Source organism: Narcine bancroftii, chromosome 7 (genome assembly GCF_036971445.1).
Source record: "Narcine bancroftii isolate sNarBan1 chromosome 7, sNarBan1.hap1, whole genome shotgun sequence".
Taxonomy (NCBI): domain Eukaryota; kingdom Metazoa; phylum Chordata; class Chondrichthyes; order Torpediniformes; family Narcinidae; genus Narcine; species Narcine bancroftii.
This window is the reverse complement of record NC_091475.1, coordinates 208588405-208607809: the sequence shown is the minus strand read 5'-3', so window position 1 is coordinate 208607809 and position 19405 is coordinate 208588405. Positions and strand designations below refer to the sequence as shown.

Below are 19405 nucleotides of genomic sequence, written 5' to 3'. Positions count from 1 at the left end.
TCGAAGTGCTGCTGAGAAATGGCCACAAGGCAGTGAGGGTTGGATTGGTGACAAAGGAATCAGTGGGGGATAATGGTATTTTGCCCTTAAGGAAAAAGTTGGCACGGTTAGTGCCACGGTATTGCAGCACCAGTGACCCAGATCTGAATCCGGCGCTGTCTGTGAAGAATTTATACGTTCTCCCTGTGACCGAGGTTAACAAAGGAAATAAAGGAGAATATAAAATTGAAGGCGCAGGTGTACAAAGCTGCAAAGAGCAGTGGGAAACTGAAAGATTGGGCAAACTAAGAGACAACAAGGGGTTATAAAGGGGTTATAAGAAATGGGAAAAGGGATTATGAAAGTCAATTGGCACAAAATATTTTAAAAAAGCAAAAAATTTTATAAATATATAAAATGGAAGAGGGTGGCCAGAGTTAACGTAGGACCCTTGGAGAATGAGAAAGGAAAACTGGTAGCAAAAAATGAGGAAATGGCCGAGGCATTAAACAAACATTTTGTGTCAGTCTTCATGGTGGAAGACACGTCCAGCATGCCCAAGTGCGGAGTTAAGGATGCAAATATTTGGGAAGGCCTTGATAAAATAGTTGTTACAAAGGAAGTAGTGATGGAGAAACTAATGGGACTAAAGCCAGACAAATCACCTGGTCCTGATGATATGCATCCAAGGGTTCTGAAGGAAATGGCAGAAGTTATAGTTGATGCATTGGTGGTCATAAACCAAAATTCCTTGGATTCTGGGCAGGTCCCGGCAGACTAGAAGACAGCAAATGTCACGCCACTTTATAAGAAGGAATGTAGGCAGAAGACTGGAAATTATCGGCCAATTAGCTTGACGTCTGTAGTTGGAAAAATGCTTGAAGCCCTCATTAAAGATGAAATAGTGAAACTTTTGGAACATAAGGGTTCAATCAGGCAGATGCAGCATGGTTTTAGAAAGGGAAGATCTTGTTTGACAAACTTGTTAGGATTCTTTGAGGATATAATGGATGCGGTGGATAGAGGGAAACAGGTTGATGTTGTATATTTGGATTTCCAGAAAGCGTTTGATAAGGTGCCGCACAAGAGCCTTCTCAGTAAGTTACAGGAAAGTGGAGTCCAGGGAAGTCTATTGGCCTGGATTGAAAATTGGTTGTCTGACAGGAGGCAGAGAGTCAGGAGAAGTGGGAGTTTTTCAGGTTGGTAGAGAGTGGTAAGTGGGGTGCCGCAGGGGTCGGTGTTAGGCCCACAACTGTTCATCATTTACATTGATGACTTGGAGGAGGGGACAAAGTGTGGTGTCGCCAAGTTTGCAGATGACACCAAATTGAGTGGAAGAGCAAATTGTAATGAGGATGTGTAGAGACTGCAGAGGGATAGAGTTAAGCTGGATGAGTGGGCAAAGGTCTGGCAGATGGAGTACAATGTTAGTCAGTGTGAGGTTATCCACTTTGGCAAGAAAAATAAAAGAGCTGAATATTATTTAAAGGGTGAAAAACTACAGCATGCTGTTGTGCAGAGGGACTTGGGAGTGCTTGTGCATGAATCGCAAAAAGTTAGGTTGCAGGTGCAACAGGTTATTAAGAAGGCAAATGGAATGTGGGCCTTCATCGCTAGAGGAATTGAATTCAGGAGTAGGGAGGTCATGTTGCAACTGTATAAGGTACTGTGTCCAGTTCTGGTCTCCATATTTGAAGAAGGATATACTGGCTTTGGAGACGGTCCAGAGGAGGTTTACTAGGTTGATCCCTGGGATGAAGGGGTTGACTTATGATGAAAGATTAAATCGTCTAGGATTGTATTCGCTCGAGTTCAGAAGAATGAGAGGAGATCTTATAGAAACATGTAGGATTATGAAGGGTATGGATAGGATAGATGAGGAAGGTTTTTTGAGCTGGCCGGGGAAACTAAAACGAGAGGACACAGTCTCAAGATTTGGGGGAGTAGATTTAGGACAGAGATGAGGAAAAATAGTTTTTCCCAGAGAGTAGTGAATGTTTGGAATTCTCTAACCAGGGAAGTGGTTGAGGCTGCCTCATTAAACATATTTAAAATTTGGTTAGATAAATTTTTACATGATAGAGGAATTAGGGGATTATGGGGAGAAGGCAGGTAGGTGGAGTTAGGTCATAAATGAGATCAGCCATGATCGTATTGAATGGCGGAGCAGGCTCGATGGGCCATTTTTGGCCGACTCCTGTTCCTACTTCCTATGTTCCTATGACCACGTGGGTTTCCTCTGACCACAGGGAGTCCCAGGTTACAAATGTCTGAGTTATGGACAACTTGTACTTATGAACAAATTGTGCCCCCAATTCATGCATGTGCCTAATATTTCCTCACGCATGCCCCGCCCGATAGGCAAGACATAGATGGAACTAGAGTAAGTGTTAACTTTTATTCATGATCTTTTTTTCTACCTAAGCTTTCTTTAATTTAAAAAAAAATACTACAACAAACATTTGACTAACTGGCGCTAAATAAGAACCGTGTGTTCCTGTTCCTACTTACCTACAAGTTCGATTTAAAGACAGACGTAGGAATGGATCTCGTTCATAACCCAGGGACTCCCTGTCCTCCATTTTCCTCCCATCCTCCAAAACATACAGGGGTGTCAGTAAATTGGGTGTAATGAGCCATCAACGGCAGGAATCTGCTTTCACCGTGTTGTAAATAAAATTTAAAAATGAAAGACATGATACGATACAAGTTTATTGCCCCCTACATCAGTACACTGTACGGATGCATTGAGATTCTTACTTGCTGCAGCCAGACAGGTACGTAAGATACACCAACTAAAGGAGTATAAATTAAATGACCAATGTGCCATAAGACAAAAAACGTTAATAAAATAAATGGACAGATAAATAAATATTCACAGCTGCAATTACTGCAAAAAACAAATGTCATCTTCAACAGTCCAGAACGATCTTTTGGTGGTCCCAGAGTAGTTTATTTTTTAAAATTTCTAACACTGTAGAAGCTGATTCCCGCCATTTAAATCCATGCTGCCCAATTAACCTACATCCCCGCATTCTTTTGTAGGGTGGGAGGAAACCGGAGCACCCAGAGGAAACCCACGCAGACACGGGAGAATGTACAAACTCCTTACAGCAGCATTTCCCAAACGGGGTTCCGTGGAAAAGCATGGGGTGGGGGTTCCGCGGAAGAAATGGCAGGGAGTAATAGTGATCTACCTGTTTCTCCTTAAATCATTTATTACCTCTGTCTTTTATTCAATTTTGTTTCCGGGACGGCAGCAAACAGTGCACTCCACCCTAAGAAAACAAAATGGCGTCATGAAGCCTGACGTCAGCAGGTCTGCGCATAATTTTCAACCAATAGCGTTATGACGCCTGACGTCAGCAGGCCTGTGCATCATTTTCAACCAATGAGAATCCAATTTCTTTTGGCGCGAAGCTGGCCATATTTTAAAGATACTAAGAATCTTGGATCGTTGGATTAAAAAAGAAACTAGGAGACTGGATAATTCATCTGAAGAAAGTTTTCTTCAAGGAGATTCTTCGATTACGCCAACATCAGAAATATCAAGTGTTATTCGCTTGGGATTCACCTCAGGAATAGAGAGGGACATGATGTACAAACATTAAGAAGATCTGTGAGGCCAAGAAACAATTTCATTCATCCCATTAAATGTAAATTAGAGGCGATAAATGATTTCAACGTGGAGAATGGTGAGTTTATTTATTTTCTTACTATGCTTGTGTATATACCAGGTCTTTTAAATTATAATTGATGATTGGGGTTCCGCGATTTCCAAGTGCTCCCCTCAAGGAAGGGTTAGGGTCAGACAGCGCTGGATTCAAACCCTTGTCACTGCTGTTGTAACATCGTGCTAATCGTGCTCCTCTATGTATGGTTTGGATTAGGGAAGGAGGGTAAATCAAGAGCCTGTTAGCTATTCTTGAACCTTCAGGGTTCTGCTGGAAGATAGCGGTGAGAGGAGGTGGTAACCAGGGGTCCTTCAGGACATGATTAAAACGTAGAGGGAGAATGGGAAAAATAGAAGAGAAATAATGTGTGTGTTTGGACCATGGGGCCACCAGACACTGGAAATGGCTTATATAAAGTTCAACTCAGCAGTAACTCTTATTGCCACAAGTGCACAGCCAATTGTACTGTGGAACACATTAAAGCAGTGGTTCTCAGCCCAAAGACCACCCTATGTGCTCCTTTCCTTACCACGGACCACCTATAACAAGCCCACAGACCACCAGTGGTGCAGGCAGTCTGTTCCCAGACCCCAGATGGGAAATTTGCTTTGTACTGGTGGGAATTTTTTTCCTTGAGATTTTTCTGTTGCATTTTGTCATCAAATTTACAACCTTGTTCATTGCACCAGTAATATTTGCCACAGCTGTGTGTGGTCACAGACCACGGACCACCAATGGTTGATGGGCGGCAGGTCACGAAGTACTTCATCAGACAAACATGACAGGTGATGCCACAGGAACCATACAGCCCTTCGCATCCATGCCAGTAGAAAAAGACGGAGTGAGACAAAGCCCATTGACATGGAACATTCCAGCGCAGCAGTGGCCCTTCAGCCCACCATGTCATGCTGACCTATATAAACCTATCAAACTAACCCTTCTCTCCCACCCAGTACATGACTACCTCCCACCCCCCCGATTTTTTTTTCATCCACATGCCAGTCTAAACACCTTCTAGATGTTCCTGTTGTCTGGACAGAGTACTATTAAAACAGCTGAGAGTCTCCTTTTCCTCTATCGATGAGATTAACTGGAGGCGTCATCTAATTAGGGCTCAAGGAATTATAGAGAACCCTTTCCATCCAGCACACAGCATCCTTGACCCACTCCCATCAAGGAGGTACAGGGGCATCAAAATCAGGACGGCCAGGCTGGGGAACTGATTCTTCCTGCAGCTGTGAGATTGATGAACAGTATCCTGTATCCACATAAATCATCCCAAATATTTATATATATTTATTTTAATTATATATTGTGTTCAAGTACCATGATGCATGCTCCATGGCTTGGAGAGATGCTGTTTTGTTGGGTTCAATACAGATTATTGGGGGGCTCTCTTCCTAGCATGAAGGATGTCTACAACCCTCAATGCAGGCGAAAGTCAATAAACATTGTGAAGGACTCCACACACCCCTCACGTAAACTGTTTCCCCTTCTGCCATCTGGTATGAGGTACTGTAGCACTCGGACACTTACGTCCAGATTGGGCAACAGTTTCTTCCCCCAAGCCATCCATCAGGGTCCTGAATTCCCAGAACATAGTGTACCGCAGACCTTTACTGTGTACGTCTTAATATTTTAATGTTTAATTGTGTTTCTTTTCTATTCTATGTAAATCTGTGGTCCTGGTGGAACGCTAGCTCATCTTTACCGTGCAAGCATGGAATGAACAATAAATAAAGGTGACTTGACTTGACTTGAACCAGGCGATAATAAATTTGAACTTAAACTTGAACCGGCCTTCATCACCAGCCTTGGCAATGCATTCCAGACACCCACTACTCTCTGTGTGAGAAGCTTACCTCTGACGTCCCCCCCCCCAAAACCTTTCTCAGTCAACTTGAACAGATGTCCTCTGGTACTGGCCCATTGCAGGCCTGGGAAAAAGGAGCTGGCTGACCTCTCATAATCTTGTCTATAGAGTCACCACTCATCCTTCGTAGCTCAAAAAAAAAAGAGAAGCCCTAGCTCGCTCAACCCACGCTCATAAGACACGTTCTCTGATCCAGGCAGCGCCCTGGTAAGTCTGGTAAAAGGGCGGCATGGTTGGCATAACAGTTAGCGCAATGCCTTTACAGCGCCAGCGTTTGGGACCGGGGTTCGACTCCCGCACTCTAAGGAGTTTGTACATTCTCCCGATGTCTGTGTGGGTTTTCCCCGGGGGCTCCGGTTTTCTCCCACCCTTCAAAACATACCGGTGGGGGGGGGGGTTGGTGAAGGTTAATTGGATGTTAATTTGGCAGCACGGGCACGTGGGCCAAAATGGCCCGTTACCGTGCTGCATGTCTAAAGTTAAATTTAAATCTCCTCCAGTTTCCACGTCCTTACACTTAGTTTTGGTCCAGGGGTTCTGCAACCACAAGTGTTTATCCAATTTCCATGAAGGTTTCTGTCTCCCATCGGCTTCACCTTGGGTGAGAACAAATTTCCTTGACTCATGAGAGCAGAAGAGACATTAACAAGGAGTCTGCAGATGTTGGAGAACTGGTGCAATGCACAAGAGGACCTCGGCAGATTGCATGAAAAGCAACAGAATAGGGGGTCAGTGTTTCGGGCCCAAGCACAGACAGTGGTGGATTCGAACTGAGGTCACTGGCGCTGTTACGGTGTTGTGCGAACCTTCTCTTTCCATTGTGAAAAATATTAATTTCATAATACTCTTGCCGCCTAGCCTAAATCTACGCTCTCTTGTTTTAACTACCTCTGATATGGGGAAATGTTTCTGGCGGTCGACCCCATCGATATCTCTTCATAATGTTCTAACTTCAAGTTTATTGTCATCTGACTGTACAAGTACAACCTGATGATAAAGTGTTCTACGGTCCTCGGTGCAAAAACATGCAGACATACAACCGGACATAACACACGTAAAAACAAATAATACATATGCAGTATGTATATACATATATAAAAATAAAATAATAAAATAAATAAACGGTTAGCCTAGTGGTTAGTGCAACGCAGTTACAGCGCCAGCAATCGGGACAGGGGTTCAAATCCCACGCTGTCTGTAAGGAGTTTGTACGTTCTCGCCATGTCTGCATGTGTTTCCTCCAGGGGCTCCGGTTTCCTCCCACCGTTCGAAAATGTACTGGGGTTGTAGGTCATTTGGGTGTAATTGGGTGGCATGGGCTCGTGGGCTGGAAGGGCCTGTTTACCGTGCTGTATGTCTAAAGTTAATTTAAAATAAATAATGATGAATAAATATTAGAGTCTCGGAGGGGTTTGCATGAACAGTTCATCAGTCGTTCGGCAATCGCAATGAGACATAGGAGTGGAATTAGGCCATTTGGCCCATAAAGCCTATGCCACCATTCCATCATGACTGATTTACTTTCCTTTTCCACCCCATTCTCCTGCCTTCTCCCCGTGACCCTTAATTCCCTTCCTAATCAAGAACCTACCTACCTTTGTCTTAAGTACGCCCAATGTGATAAGCCACTGTTACACCATGATTGGCTACTATCGACTGGACATCCCTCCTGAGACCGATCCTACCCATAGCTCTTTGCAGCCTATTCCTTTTCTTTTACTCTGATCAGTCAAGGAGGTGGATGGTTGTTTGATGGTGTTCCAGTCTTTAGCTGTTGAAAGCCTGATTGGTTCACTACTCAGCCTGTTGTGAATTATTGATGGTACATCACCCAATCAAGTTCCCATAAACCATAGAACCACAGAACATTACAGCGCAGAAACAGGCCTCTTCGGCCCTTCTAGTCTGTACCAAACCATTTTTTTTTGGCCTAGTCCCACTGACCTGCACCCAGTCCATATCCCTCCATACCTGTCCCATCCATGCACCTGTCCAAATTCCTCTTAAATGTTAAAATTGAGCCCACATTCACCACTTCAGCTGGCAGCTTGTTCCACACCCCCCACCACTCTCCCTGTGAAGAACCTATACCTTTCCCCTTTCACTCTTAACCCATGTCCTCTGGTTTATATCTCTCCTACCCTCAGTGGAAAAAGCCGGTCTACATTTACTCTGTCTACTCCCCTCATAATTTTAAATACCTCTATCTTCTACACTCCAGGGAATAAAGTCCTAACCTGTTTAACCTTTCCCTGTAACTCAGTCCCTGAAATCTGGGCAACATCCGAGTAAATCTCCTCTGCACTCTTTCAAACTCATTGATAAACCTCCAAGGAGATCAGACCAAGTCTTGAATAAATCTGGAGTATTATTGGCTGGGTTAAGGCTTTATATACAAATCCAGTTGCTAGGGTAGTGACAAATGGCCAAATTTCCCCATTATTTAAATTAATGCGATTGACCCGACAAGGTTGTCCACTGTCACCAGCCTTATTCGTATTGGCGATTGAATCGTTAGCTCAGACAATAAGACAGAATGATAAGATTAAAGGAATGAAAATTGCAGATGATAAATACAAGATTAATTTATTTGCAGATGATGTGTTGGTCTATTTGACAGAGCCTGAACAGTCTGAAACACTTACGAGATTGTTAAAGTATGGAGAATTGTCTGGATATAAAGTAAATTGGGATAAAAGTGAAATATTGCCAGTTGAGGACGGGGATTATTTAGAGTATGAAAGTATTGTAAAATTAAAATGGTCCGATAAGATTAAATACTTAGGAGTGGTAGTAAGTGCAGATTATCAGTCCCTATATAAATTAAATTATGTTCTTTTATTAAAAAAGATTAAAATGGATTTGATTAAGTGGAAAGATTTACCGTTGATATTAATTGGTCGAAGACTGAGGTCTCGACGAAGTCCTGATGAAGAGTTTTGGCTTGAGGCGTTGACCATTCCTTTTTCTCCAACTGACGCTGCTCGATCCACTGAGTTCTGCTGGCGCCGGAGTCCAGCGCAGACCACAAAGGTTTCAAGAAAGCCCCTTCGTACGGGAATGTCGATTGTCAGGCAGGCCCCCCTGAATAAAAAAGTTGGGAGGGGGGAGATGGGAGGGAAGGGGCCACAGGGTAAGGGGGAGGAGCACAGGCCGGCAGATATGTGGGAGGGGTAGGCCCAAAGGCCTCTTTCTGTGCCGTATTGTTCTGTGGTTCTAACCCATCAGCCCATCTATCTTTATTTTTAAAATTTAGACGGAAACAGGTTATTTCGGCCCAGGAGTCCGTGCCACCCAATTGACCTACGACCCCAGGTACATTTTGAAACCGGAGCCTCTGCAGAAAACTCATGGAGACATGAGGAGAACATACAAACTCTTACAGAGAGCGTGGGTTTCAAACCCCGGTCCTGATCGCTGTGGCGCTCACCGCTAAGCTAACTGTGCTGCCCCAATGTTCTATGGTTCTAAGGGCCTAGTCCCACTGTCCTGCGGCGACGCCATGTCCCACCCATCCACGCATCTATCCTAATTTTTCTTAAATGTAAAAATCGAGCCCACAGCTGACAGCTCGTTTCACGCTCCCTCCACTCTCTGTGTAAAGAAATTCCCCCTAAAGTACCCTTAATCTTCTCCCCTTTCACCCTTAACCCCCCACATCCTCTGGCTTGTATCTCAGTGGGGAAAGCCTACTTGCATTTATTCTCATTGGAGACTTCTTCACAAGGACACAGTGGATTTTTTCTCTGTGCTATTTTTAGCCATAACCTGTTCACAGTTTGTAGAAGATCCTGTTTACAGGCTTTTAACACAGCGATTAACATAATCATTCACAGGGCAAAGCGATAATGGCCTGTTATTAGCATAAACATGAATGAACGTGAACACTTGTGCTAAAGATAGCAGCGAATGCCCCAAGTCAAATCCTTGCAAATGATCGCAAGACCAATTCAACATCTTGATGGATTTGGGCAGGTCCATGGATGGGAGGGGGATGGAGGGCTATGGACTTGGTGCAGGTCAGTGGGATTCGGCAAAAAAAAAATGATTCAGCACAGACTAGAAGGGCCAAAGGGCCCTGTTGTCCTGGTTATTTTTTATTTTAAATGAAATGTAATGTTCTATGGTTGTTCTGTATACTTCTAAGGGCTCAGGCCCGAAACATTGGTTATGTATCCTTATCTTTGCTCTCTAAAATTCACTGCTTGGCCAGTTGAGTTTCTCCAGCATTGATTTTATTTTCACTCCACGGTGTCTGCAAACCTTTGTGTTTTACTTCAGTTGATTGTTAGCCACCTGCAGCAGGGAGAAGGCACACTTCAAATCTGGTCGGCCCATTACAGGAAGGATCTGAAGTCTTTGGAAAGGGTGCAAAAGAGGTCTACTAGGCTTTTACCTGATTTAGAGGGTAGGAGTCGTGGGCAGAGGTTGGACAAACAGGGTTGTTTTCTCTGGAGAGGAGACCTGATGGAGATTTATAAAATCACAAGGCATTGATAGAATCTTAGACCCTTAGAACAATTCAGCACAGAAACGGGACCTTTGGCCCTCGTAATCACGCTGTATTATTCTCACTAGACCCCACTGGCCTGCACCCCGACCATAGCCTTCCGTACCCCTCCAAACCATGTACCTATCCAAAGATAGGGTGGACAGTCAGAAATTTTTCCCCAGGGACCATACGAGACCAGCCATTCTCAACCTTGGCTCTGGCCCCCTTCAGACAGTTTATGGGGGCCCCCTTCCCTGCGAAGCAGCCAAGTTTAGTTCATTTCTTCCGTACTTCTACTGACCACATAAGAATTGTTTTATGGTTTCAGTCTGTGGCCCCTCCCATTAAATGTCCAGAGCTCCCCCCAGGTGGGGGTGGGGTTGGGAAGGTGGGGAGGGGTGTGTGGCCCCTGTTGAGTATGGCAGCATAAGAGGACGTGCGTTTAAGAAGAGGAGGCGGAAGCTTAAGGGAGATGTGCTGGGCTAATGTTTTATCCACTCACATCCCACTTGTAAGTAATCCCTCTGCCATTGGTGCTCTGTGATTAGTAAGGGGTTGCTTAAGGTGGGAGGTGGGTGGGAAGGGAAGGTTGAGAATCACTGCTCTGGACCAATTGTTACTGAAATATGTTTGCTTGAGAAAAATGGTCATTGGCCCAATCCTTTGGGAGTTCTGAAACCTTGCACATAACGAGTCAATGAAGTATGATTAAAACAATGATTCTCCACCTTTCCTTCCCACTCACCTCCCACCTTAAGCAATCCCTTACTAATCACAGAGCACTGCTGGCATAGGGATTACTTACAAGTGGGATGTGAGTGGAAAGAAAAAGGTTGAGAACCACTGCTGTAAATCATACCATTTTAACATCATTGGAATGATGTGGACAATGTCATGTCTGCCAAATTCACAGGATGGGTGGGTCAGTGGATCTCAAACCTTTTTTTTTAAACACTCACATACCATCTTAAGTTCTCTTCTTTGGCTTGGCTTCGCGGACGAAGATTTATGGAGGGGGTAAAAAGTCCACGTCAGCTGCAGGCTCGTTTGTGGCTGACAAGTCCGATGCGGGACAGGCAGACACGATTGCAGCGGTTGCAAGGGAAAATTTGTTGGTTGGGGTTGGGTGTTGGGTTTTTCCTCCTTTGCCTTTTGTCAGTGAGGTGGGCTCTGCGGTCTTCTTCAAAGGAGGTTGCAGCCCGCCAAACTGTGAGGCGCCAAGATGCACGGTTTGAGGCGTTATCAGCCCACTGGCGGTGGTCAATGTGGCAGGCACCAAGAGATTTCTTTAGGCAGCTCTCTGAACCCTTCTCCATTAACAATGGTGTGAAGCAAGGCTGTGTTCTCGCACCAACCCTCTTTTCAATCTTCTTCAGCATGATGCTGAACCAAGCCATGAAAGACCCCAACAATGAAGACGCTGTTTACATCCGGTACCGCACGGATGGCAGTCTCTTCAATCTGAGGCGCCTGCAAGCTCACACCAAGACACAAGAGAAACTTGTCCGTGAACTACTCTTTGCAGATGATGCCGCTTTAGTTGCCCATTCAGAGCCAGCTCTTCAGCGCTTGACGTCCTGCTTTGCGGAAACTGCCAAAATGTTTGGCCTGGAAGTCAGCCTGAAGAAAACTGAGGTCCTCCATCAGCCAGCTCCCCACCATGACATGACTACCAGCCCCCCCACATCTCCATCGGGCACACAAAACTCAAAACGGTCAACCAGTTTACCTATCTCGGCTGCACCATTTCATCAGATGCAAGGATCGACAATGAGATAGACAACAGACTCGCCAAGGCAAATAGCGCCTTTGGAAGACTACACAAAAGAGTCTGGAAAAACAACCAACTGAAAAACCTCACAAAGATAAGCGTATACAGAGCCGTTGTCATACCCACACTCCTGTTCGGCTCCGAATCATGGGTCATCTACCGGCACCACCTACGGCTCCTAGAACGCTTCCACCAGCGTTGTCTCCACTCCATCCTCAACATCCATTGGAGCGCTTACACCCCTAACGTCGAAGTACTCGAGATGGCAGAGGTCGACAGCATCGAGTCCACGCTGCTGAAGATCCAGCTGCGCTGGATGGGTCACGTCTCCAGAATGGAGGACCATCGCCTTCCCAAGATCGTGTTATATGGCGAGCTCTCCATTGGCCACCGTGACAGAGGTGCACCAAAGAAAAGGTACAAGGACCATCTTAAGTAATCCATTATTAACCACCGAGCACCTATACCTTCAGTGCTCTGTGGTTAGTAAGAGATTACTTAAGGTGGGAGGTGAGTGGAAAAAGGTTGAGGCCCACTAACCTATTGAAATCAGACCAGCATTCCCCAACACTGAAACCCATAGAACACAGCACAGAAACAGGCCCTTCAGTTCTTCTAGTCTATTCCGAACCTGGTTACTCATGGCCATCATTCACTGACTAAATTCAAACAGATACCCTGATCCAAGCTCTGAACAGGCTCTTTGGCCCAATTCATCCATGCCTGCGAAAGTTAGCCTGCACTGTAATAAAATAAACAGCAGAACCAATTAACCGTACAACAGTTTCCTTCATTCAGCCTTGTTAACGCAAAACAGTTCAGTAACTCGTTCTCTACACTGAGCCCCACTCAAAGCATACAGTGTGATCATCCCATTTTTATATTCCTTCAAGCAGGGGACTGCATGAGACCCTACAAGTTTCACACAGCTGGCGATTTTTGTTTTTACAACAATGTTTCCCTGTGGTGTCTGCAGACAAGTTGGCAAAAACAGGATGTTCTTACTTCATCTTTTATTTAGTCTTTGTGGTGTTAGTTCCTATCTCACTGTAGCACAGGGAAGGTCATGTTAGAAGGCAGTCACATTTGCACCATGTTACAAGGCAACTATATTCTCACCCAACTCATTAACCCTTTGTTAAGCATATTCGTCTTCTTTCACATGCCGACCAACTTCTGGGTTACTCCCACTTCCTGTATTCAGTCCATACCCTACTCAGCCTTTCCTATGCTTACATGTGTCTAAATAACTTTTGAATCCCCTTTCATGGCTTCCTCTGGCAGGTTGATTTGGACACAGACCACCCTCGGAGTGAAAAGGTTGCTCCTCCCATGAGATTCCTGTTAAATTTCTCCTTTCCCACCTGAAAACTACGGAAAAAAGTCTGTGGGAGGAAACCGGAGCATCCGGAGGAAACCCACTCAGACATGGGGAGAACGTACAAACTCCTTATAGACAATGCGGGAGTCGAACCTGGGTTGCTGGCGTGGTATTAACAGTCCGTTAACCACTACGCTAACTGGGCCGTTAAAAATTTTAAAACCTCTGTTGCTCAGCGCACGACTTCCCTCTCTGACAGATTCACGTGGATGTGACCGGGATTGAAAAGTTTAAGGAGGGACTGAATAGGCTGGAACCTTTCTCCCTGGAGCATATGAGGCTGATGGAAATATTATACAGTAGGCTGCAGGCAGGTGGGATTAGAGGAGGTCGCTTAAATCGATGCGGACTAGAGGGGCCAAGATGGCCTGTTTCCGTACTGTATTTGTTATATGGTTAAGTGCTTCTCAACGGCTTCTCAATGGGTTACGTTCCGGCAAACCCATTGTACGTCGAAAAAAATCGTTGTCAAAAAAAGAATACCGCACCTACCATTTTTTATAATTAAATTTGGAATACCTTTATTCCACTCTAACGTACACAGCTGAAAGCACCCAGGGCATGAAGAATGTTTGAAGCAGGCTGTACAATACTCTTGCGAGATGCTGCCATCGTCCAGCATCATAGGAGAGTAATGTACCACATATCGCAAGCGCAAGAACAGATCAGAATTCAAAATTGAAAGTACAGATTCAAACCATCATAACTTCGTAAGTTGGAAGGTAGGAGAGTGCCTGTTTATAAGAAAGTCTCCAGATGCTGGGGTCCAGTGCAGTACACACATGTACTGGAGAAACTCAGCATGCCACGCAGCACCTACGGGACGTAAAAGGCAATTGAAGATTCGGGTCTGAAGAAGGACTCAGACCTCCAGCATTTCTGTAGTTTTGCTACAAGTCTGCAGACTTTTGTGTTTCACCCCTGTCACTTAAATCCAAATGACCTCCATCCCAGAAGCTTTCCAGAGAAGGAAACCCCAGGACGCTCTGCTCTCCTTAGGATGAAGAATTGGTTCCTGACTCTACCTTCCCATATTGCCTGGCTCAAATTGAATTGTGTCTTGATCTGGACTTTTTCCGCCATCTTTTATCATAGTTTGAAGAGAAGTGGGGGAATCCTGGCCAATATTTACCTATCGACCAAGGCCAGCCATAAATTGGAGCAGCAACACCAAATCTGGGCACTCTCCAACCAGTTGGCATTAACATCAACTTCTCCGGTTCCGCTAGCCGACCTCCCATTCTCCGTCTCTGCCCCATCCCTCCGTCTCCTTTCCTCCAGCTCTCTACCCCCTTCCCTCTCCACAGAGCCATCCCCCCCTTCCCCCTGTTTGATGTTGAGCTCTCCCTCCCGTATCCATCTATGACCTGTGGGTCCGTGCTCCTCCCCTGATACTCCCCACTCCCCCATTTTATTCAGGTTCAGTCGTTAAGTATTAATTTTGAGATAATCAAATGGTTTTAACAGTGGCTGGAAGGGAGAGGCAGAGAATCATAGTGGAGGCTGGAGGCTGGTGACAAGAGGTGTGCCTCAGAGATCTGTATTGGGTCCCTTACTGTTTGTCATATACATTAATGATCTGGATCAAGGGGTGTTAATTAGATTAATAAATATGCAGATGATACTAAAATATAACCATATAACAATTACAGTACAGAAACAGGCCATCTTGGCCCCTCTAGTCTGCACCAATTTAAGTGACCTCCTCTAATCCCACCTGCCCACCCATAACCCTCCAATCTCCTCACATGCATGCTCCTTGGTAGAATTGTTGATAATGAAGGTGGTTTTCAAAGATTGCAGAGGGATTTGGACGGCTTAGAGGAGTGGGCTGAAAGATGGCAGATGGAGTTTAATACTGAGAAGTGTAAAGTCCTTCATTTTGGAGGGAATAATCAAAACAGGAAATAGGTAATAAATGGGAGGGCATTGAGGAATGCAGTGGAGCAGAAAGATCTAGGAATAACGGTTCATCGTACCCTGAAGGTAGAGTCTCATGTGGCTAGGGTGGTGAAGAAGGTTTTTGGTATGCTGGCCTTTATAAGTCAAGGTAAAGAATACAGGAATTTGGAGGTGATTTTGAGACTCTTCAAGGCATTGATGAGGCCATATTTAGAATAGTGTGTGCAGTTCTGGTCACCAAATTATAGGAAGGATATCAACAAGGTAGAGAGAGAGTGCAGAGAAGATTTACTACAATGTGACCTGGGTTTCAGAATCTAGATTGCAAAGAAAGATTGAGCAGATTAGGTCTTTATTCCTTGGAGCGTAGAAGGCTGAGGGGCAAGTATATATGAAGGGGATAGATAGTTGATGTGGATTGGCTTTTTCCCTTGAGGTTAGGAGAGATTGAAACAAGAGATCCTGAGTTAAGAGTTAAGGGGCAAAAGTTTAGAAGTAACATGAGGGGGAACTTCTTCACTCAGAGAGTGGTGGGAGTGTGGAATGAGCTTCCAGGAGAAGTAGTGGCGGCAGGGTCCATTTTGTCATTTAAGGAAAAAATTGAATGAGTATATGGATGGGAGGGGAATGGAGGATTATGGGCAGGGTGCAGGTAGGTGGGGCTGGAGGAGAGGACTTGGTTCGGTGCGGACTAGAAGGGTCGAGATGGCCTGTTTCCATGTTGTAATTGTTATATGGTTATATATGATGAAGGGCTCAAGCCCGAAAGGTCGGTTACATATCTTTATCTCTGCTACATATAGGACACTGTTTGACTTGCTGGGTTTCTCCAGCTTTGTGTTTTTATTACAACCACGGTGTCTGCAGACTCTCATGTTTTTCTCCTCAGACAAGCATTGTCGAGGTTATTGTTGCAACGTTGTTTGTGGGAGCTAGCTGTGCTCCAACCATGGCACCATACTTCAAGATCGTTTCATTGCTTGTATAGTGCCTTAGGACATTTCTCGAGATGAATGCCAGGAGTTTGAAAAATACAGCAAAAACCTGCATTGATATAGCACCTCTAAATGGCTGAGAAATCTCCTTGTGAGGGTCAAGTTTAAGTTTATTTGTTGCAAAATTCCAAATGCAGGCTTGGATAAAAGGTTTGGATTCAAATGTTGACCACTCTTTTTCTACCACTGATGCATGCTACCTCCTGACCCACTGAGGTCTCAAAAATTCATTCCCCAGTGATTTGCGCCTGGATTTTCGACTTTCTCCCACCTCACTTCCTTAAGAAGGCGACCAACATCATAAAGGACCCCAGCTCCTCATCACTCTGGTAGAAGGACCAGAAGCTTGAAGACCAGCACTTCTGGGTTCAAGAACAGATTTTTTTTCCTCAACAGCTATCAGGCTCTTGAACCTCCCCCTGTTACATTAAACTCCTCTAACACCACGAAAGGCCTGTCTGCCCTTTTTTCTTGCACAATGGTAACTGTTAATATTTATTATCTGTAGGAGCTTTATATATTTAAATGCTATTTTAGTTATTTTTTATATAAAGTGTCAGTTTGGCTACAGCCAGTTAAAATTGTATAGATATGAGGCTCTGATAGCTCAGTGGTAAGAGCACTGGTCTTGTAAACTAGGGGTTGTGACTTCATTCCTCGCTGGGGCCTCATTTCTGAGAAGGGCGCTTTCACGTTGCTGCAGGCGAACAGGTCCTTTGCAAGAAAAACAAACTACAAAACAACGACCAAATTCTTAATCGAAGACAATACACAGAAAGGATAGATCATAAATTGGCACAGTTATCCTAATGCAAAGATAGTGACGTGCTTTTGTAGTTACAGAGTGGAAACAGCCCCTTCAGATCAATTTGCCCACTCCCACCAAAATGCCCCACCCACACTAATCCCACTCACCTGCATTTGGCCCATATCCCTCTAAACCCACCCTATCTACGAAATCGTCCGAAAGAGTCTTAAATATCACAACGGTCCCTGCCTCAAATCACCTCTTCCGGGGAAGGGGAGCCTGTAAATCTTGAACAGAATCCCAAGGGGGCCATAGCCAAAAAATGGTCGACATTGGCTAAGCTAGAGACGTCTTAAACCCTATCAGTGTATCTGCTTTCACCACTACCCCTGTCAGCCTGTTCCAGGAACCCGCTTACTCCGCACATCTTCTTTAAGCTTTCTCCTCTCACCTTAAACACACTTATGTGATATTTTTAGCCCGGTGAAAAGATTCTGACTGAACACCCAATTCAGGCCTCTCAAAATGTGGCAAAGTTCCCTCAGCCTTCGACACTCCGGAGGCAACAAACCGCTCATCACTTCTAATCCAGTCGGCATCCTGGTGCAGCTCCTCTGCACCCTTTTCAGAGCCTTCACATCCTTCCTGTAATGGACCAGAATTGGGCACAGTACTTACTCCAAGTGCTGTTGAATCAAAGTTTAATGTAGCTGCAACATGCGAGTCGTGGACCCATTCAGAAGTCTGCAGACACTGGGATTGTAGCAAAATCGCACGGACATGCTGGATGAACTCAGCCGATATCATGGCGTCCACAGGAAGTAAAGATATATTATCAACATTTCAGGCCTGACTCCCTCCTCAAGGTATAAGTAATGCTTGGAAGGCCACAGACAAAGAGGTTTTGCTGACATAAACTTTTTGCTTTGAAGACCAGACAGGTCGATTCTCCATAGTGGTCACCCATAAACAGAGCAGAATGGGAGTCCTGCTCTTTTACATGGAAAGGGAATTCTCGACAGAGTCTTTTACCCAGAGCAGGGGAATCGGTAACCAGAGGTTAAAAGTGAGGGTAGGGGCGGTGGGGAGAGAGATTTAGCAGGAGCCCGAGGGGTAACTTTTTTTTACAACACAGAGAGTGGTGAATGTATGGAATAGGCTGCCGGAAGAGGTGATTTGAGGCAGGGACCACTGTAATATTTAAGATTCATTTGGACGATTTCGTGGATAGGGTGGGTTTAAAGGGATATGGGCCAAATGCAGGCGGGTGGGATCAGTGTGGGTGGGGCATTTTGGTGAGAGTGGGCAAATTGATCTGAAGGGGCTGTTTCCACTCTGTATCTACAAAAGCACGTCACTATCTTTGCATTAGGATAACTGTGCCAATTTATGATCTATCCTTTCTGTGTATTGTCTTCAATTAAACATAGAAACATAGAAGATAGGAGCAGGAGTAGGTCATTCGACCCTTCGAGCCTGCTCCGCCATTCAAAGAGATCATGGCTGATCTTAAAGTTCACTACCCCGTCCCCGCCTTCTCTCCGTAACCTTTAATACCCTTAGACTGAAGAAATAGATCTAATTCACTCTTAAATAGATTTAATGAACCTGCCTCCACTGCCCTCTGTGGCAATGAATTCCACAGATTCACCACCCTCTGGGTATAGAAATTCCTCCTCATCTCGGTCCTAAATGGTTTGCCTATTATCCTCAAACCATGGCCCCGGGTTCTGGGCTCCCCCACCATTGGAAACATCCCATCTGCATCCATTCTGTCCAGTCCTGCCAGAATTTTATAGGTCTCTATGAGATCCCCTCTCAATCTTCTAAACTCAAGCGTGTACAATCCCAATTTGGGCAATCTTTCCTTATAAGTCATTCTTTAGCGCGAACACAGTCCCCCACTGCCACAAATTTTGCAGTCGAGTATCCCGCATTTGGGGACATCGCAGGCGTCAGCACACCGAAGTGCAATGGGATAGCCTCGTCCTGGGAGATCGGCCATCATGACCACCGATTCTCCCCTGCCAGGTAAGTTATTTTGTAGTTTGTTTTTCTTGCAAAGGACCTGTTCACCTGCAGCAAGTAAACATATCGCTTCATTTGTGCGTTGTATAATGTGTATGGCAATATTATCATCACTGAACGGTACAGCACAGGGATAGGCCATTGGGCCCACATGTCTGAGCCAAACATGATGTCTGAATCAAACTGCTTGCACCTGAGAGCTATCCCTCTGCCCCCTTCACATTCATGTGTCTGACTAGAAGCCTCTTAAACATTGCTATAATATCCACTTCCGGCACTGTCCCTGGCAGCCTGTTCCGGGCCCTCCCACCACTCTTTGTGTAAAATATCAGCCCTGCACATCTCCTTTAAATTTCCTCCTACTCCACCCCCCCCCCCCCCCCCCCCACATCTTCAATACATGTCCTGTAGTGCATGACTCTGGGGAAACGGTTCTGAATGTCCACATATAAACCTCCTGAGAATGGAAAAACAAACTATTTTTCAGTGATTTGCCCATTCCCTGCTCTTTCTCCATGAGGATGTACCCGTGCTTGGACGTGGTACAGAGGGGACTCTTCAC

General features: G+C 45.1%; 1 protein-coding gene and 1 non-coding gene across 4 annotated transcripts in view; both read right to left on the bottom strand.

Annotated features, from left to right (window-relative positions):
* Positions 1 to 19405, bottom strand: part of LOC138740161 (protein Wnt-11-like) — a 77608-nt gene that overhangs the window by 32745 nt on the left and 25458 nt on the right. The window contains exon 2 of one of the 3 annotated variants that reach the window (XM_069892557.1): positions 8411 to 8610. The exons of 1 other annotated variant lie outside the window; for it this stretch is intronic. The gene's annotated coding sequence lies outside the window, so the exon portion shown is untranslated. Of the gene's footprint in view, positions 1 to 3202; positions 3258 to 8410; positions 8611 to 19405 lie in introns of all 3 variants that reach the window. One more of the 3 variants, XM_069892558.1, reaches the window with a different exon arrangement.
* Positions 18697 to 18854, bottom strand: LOC138740174 (U1 spliceosomal RNA). The gene has a single exon (XR_011342721.1). It is a non-coding gene; the product is annotated as a U1 spliceosomal RNA (small nuclear RNA).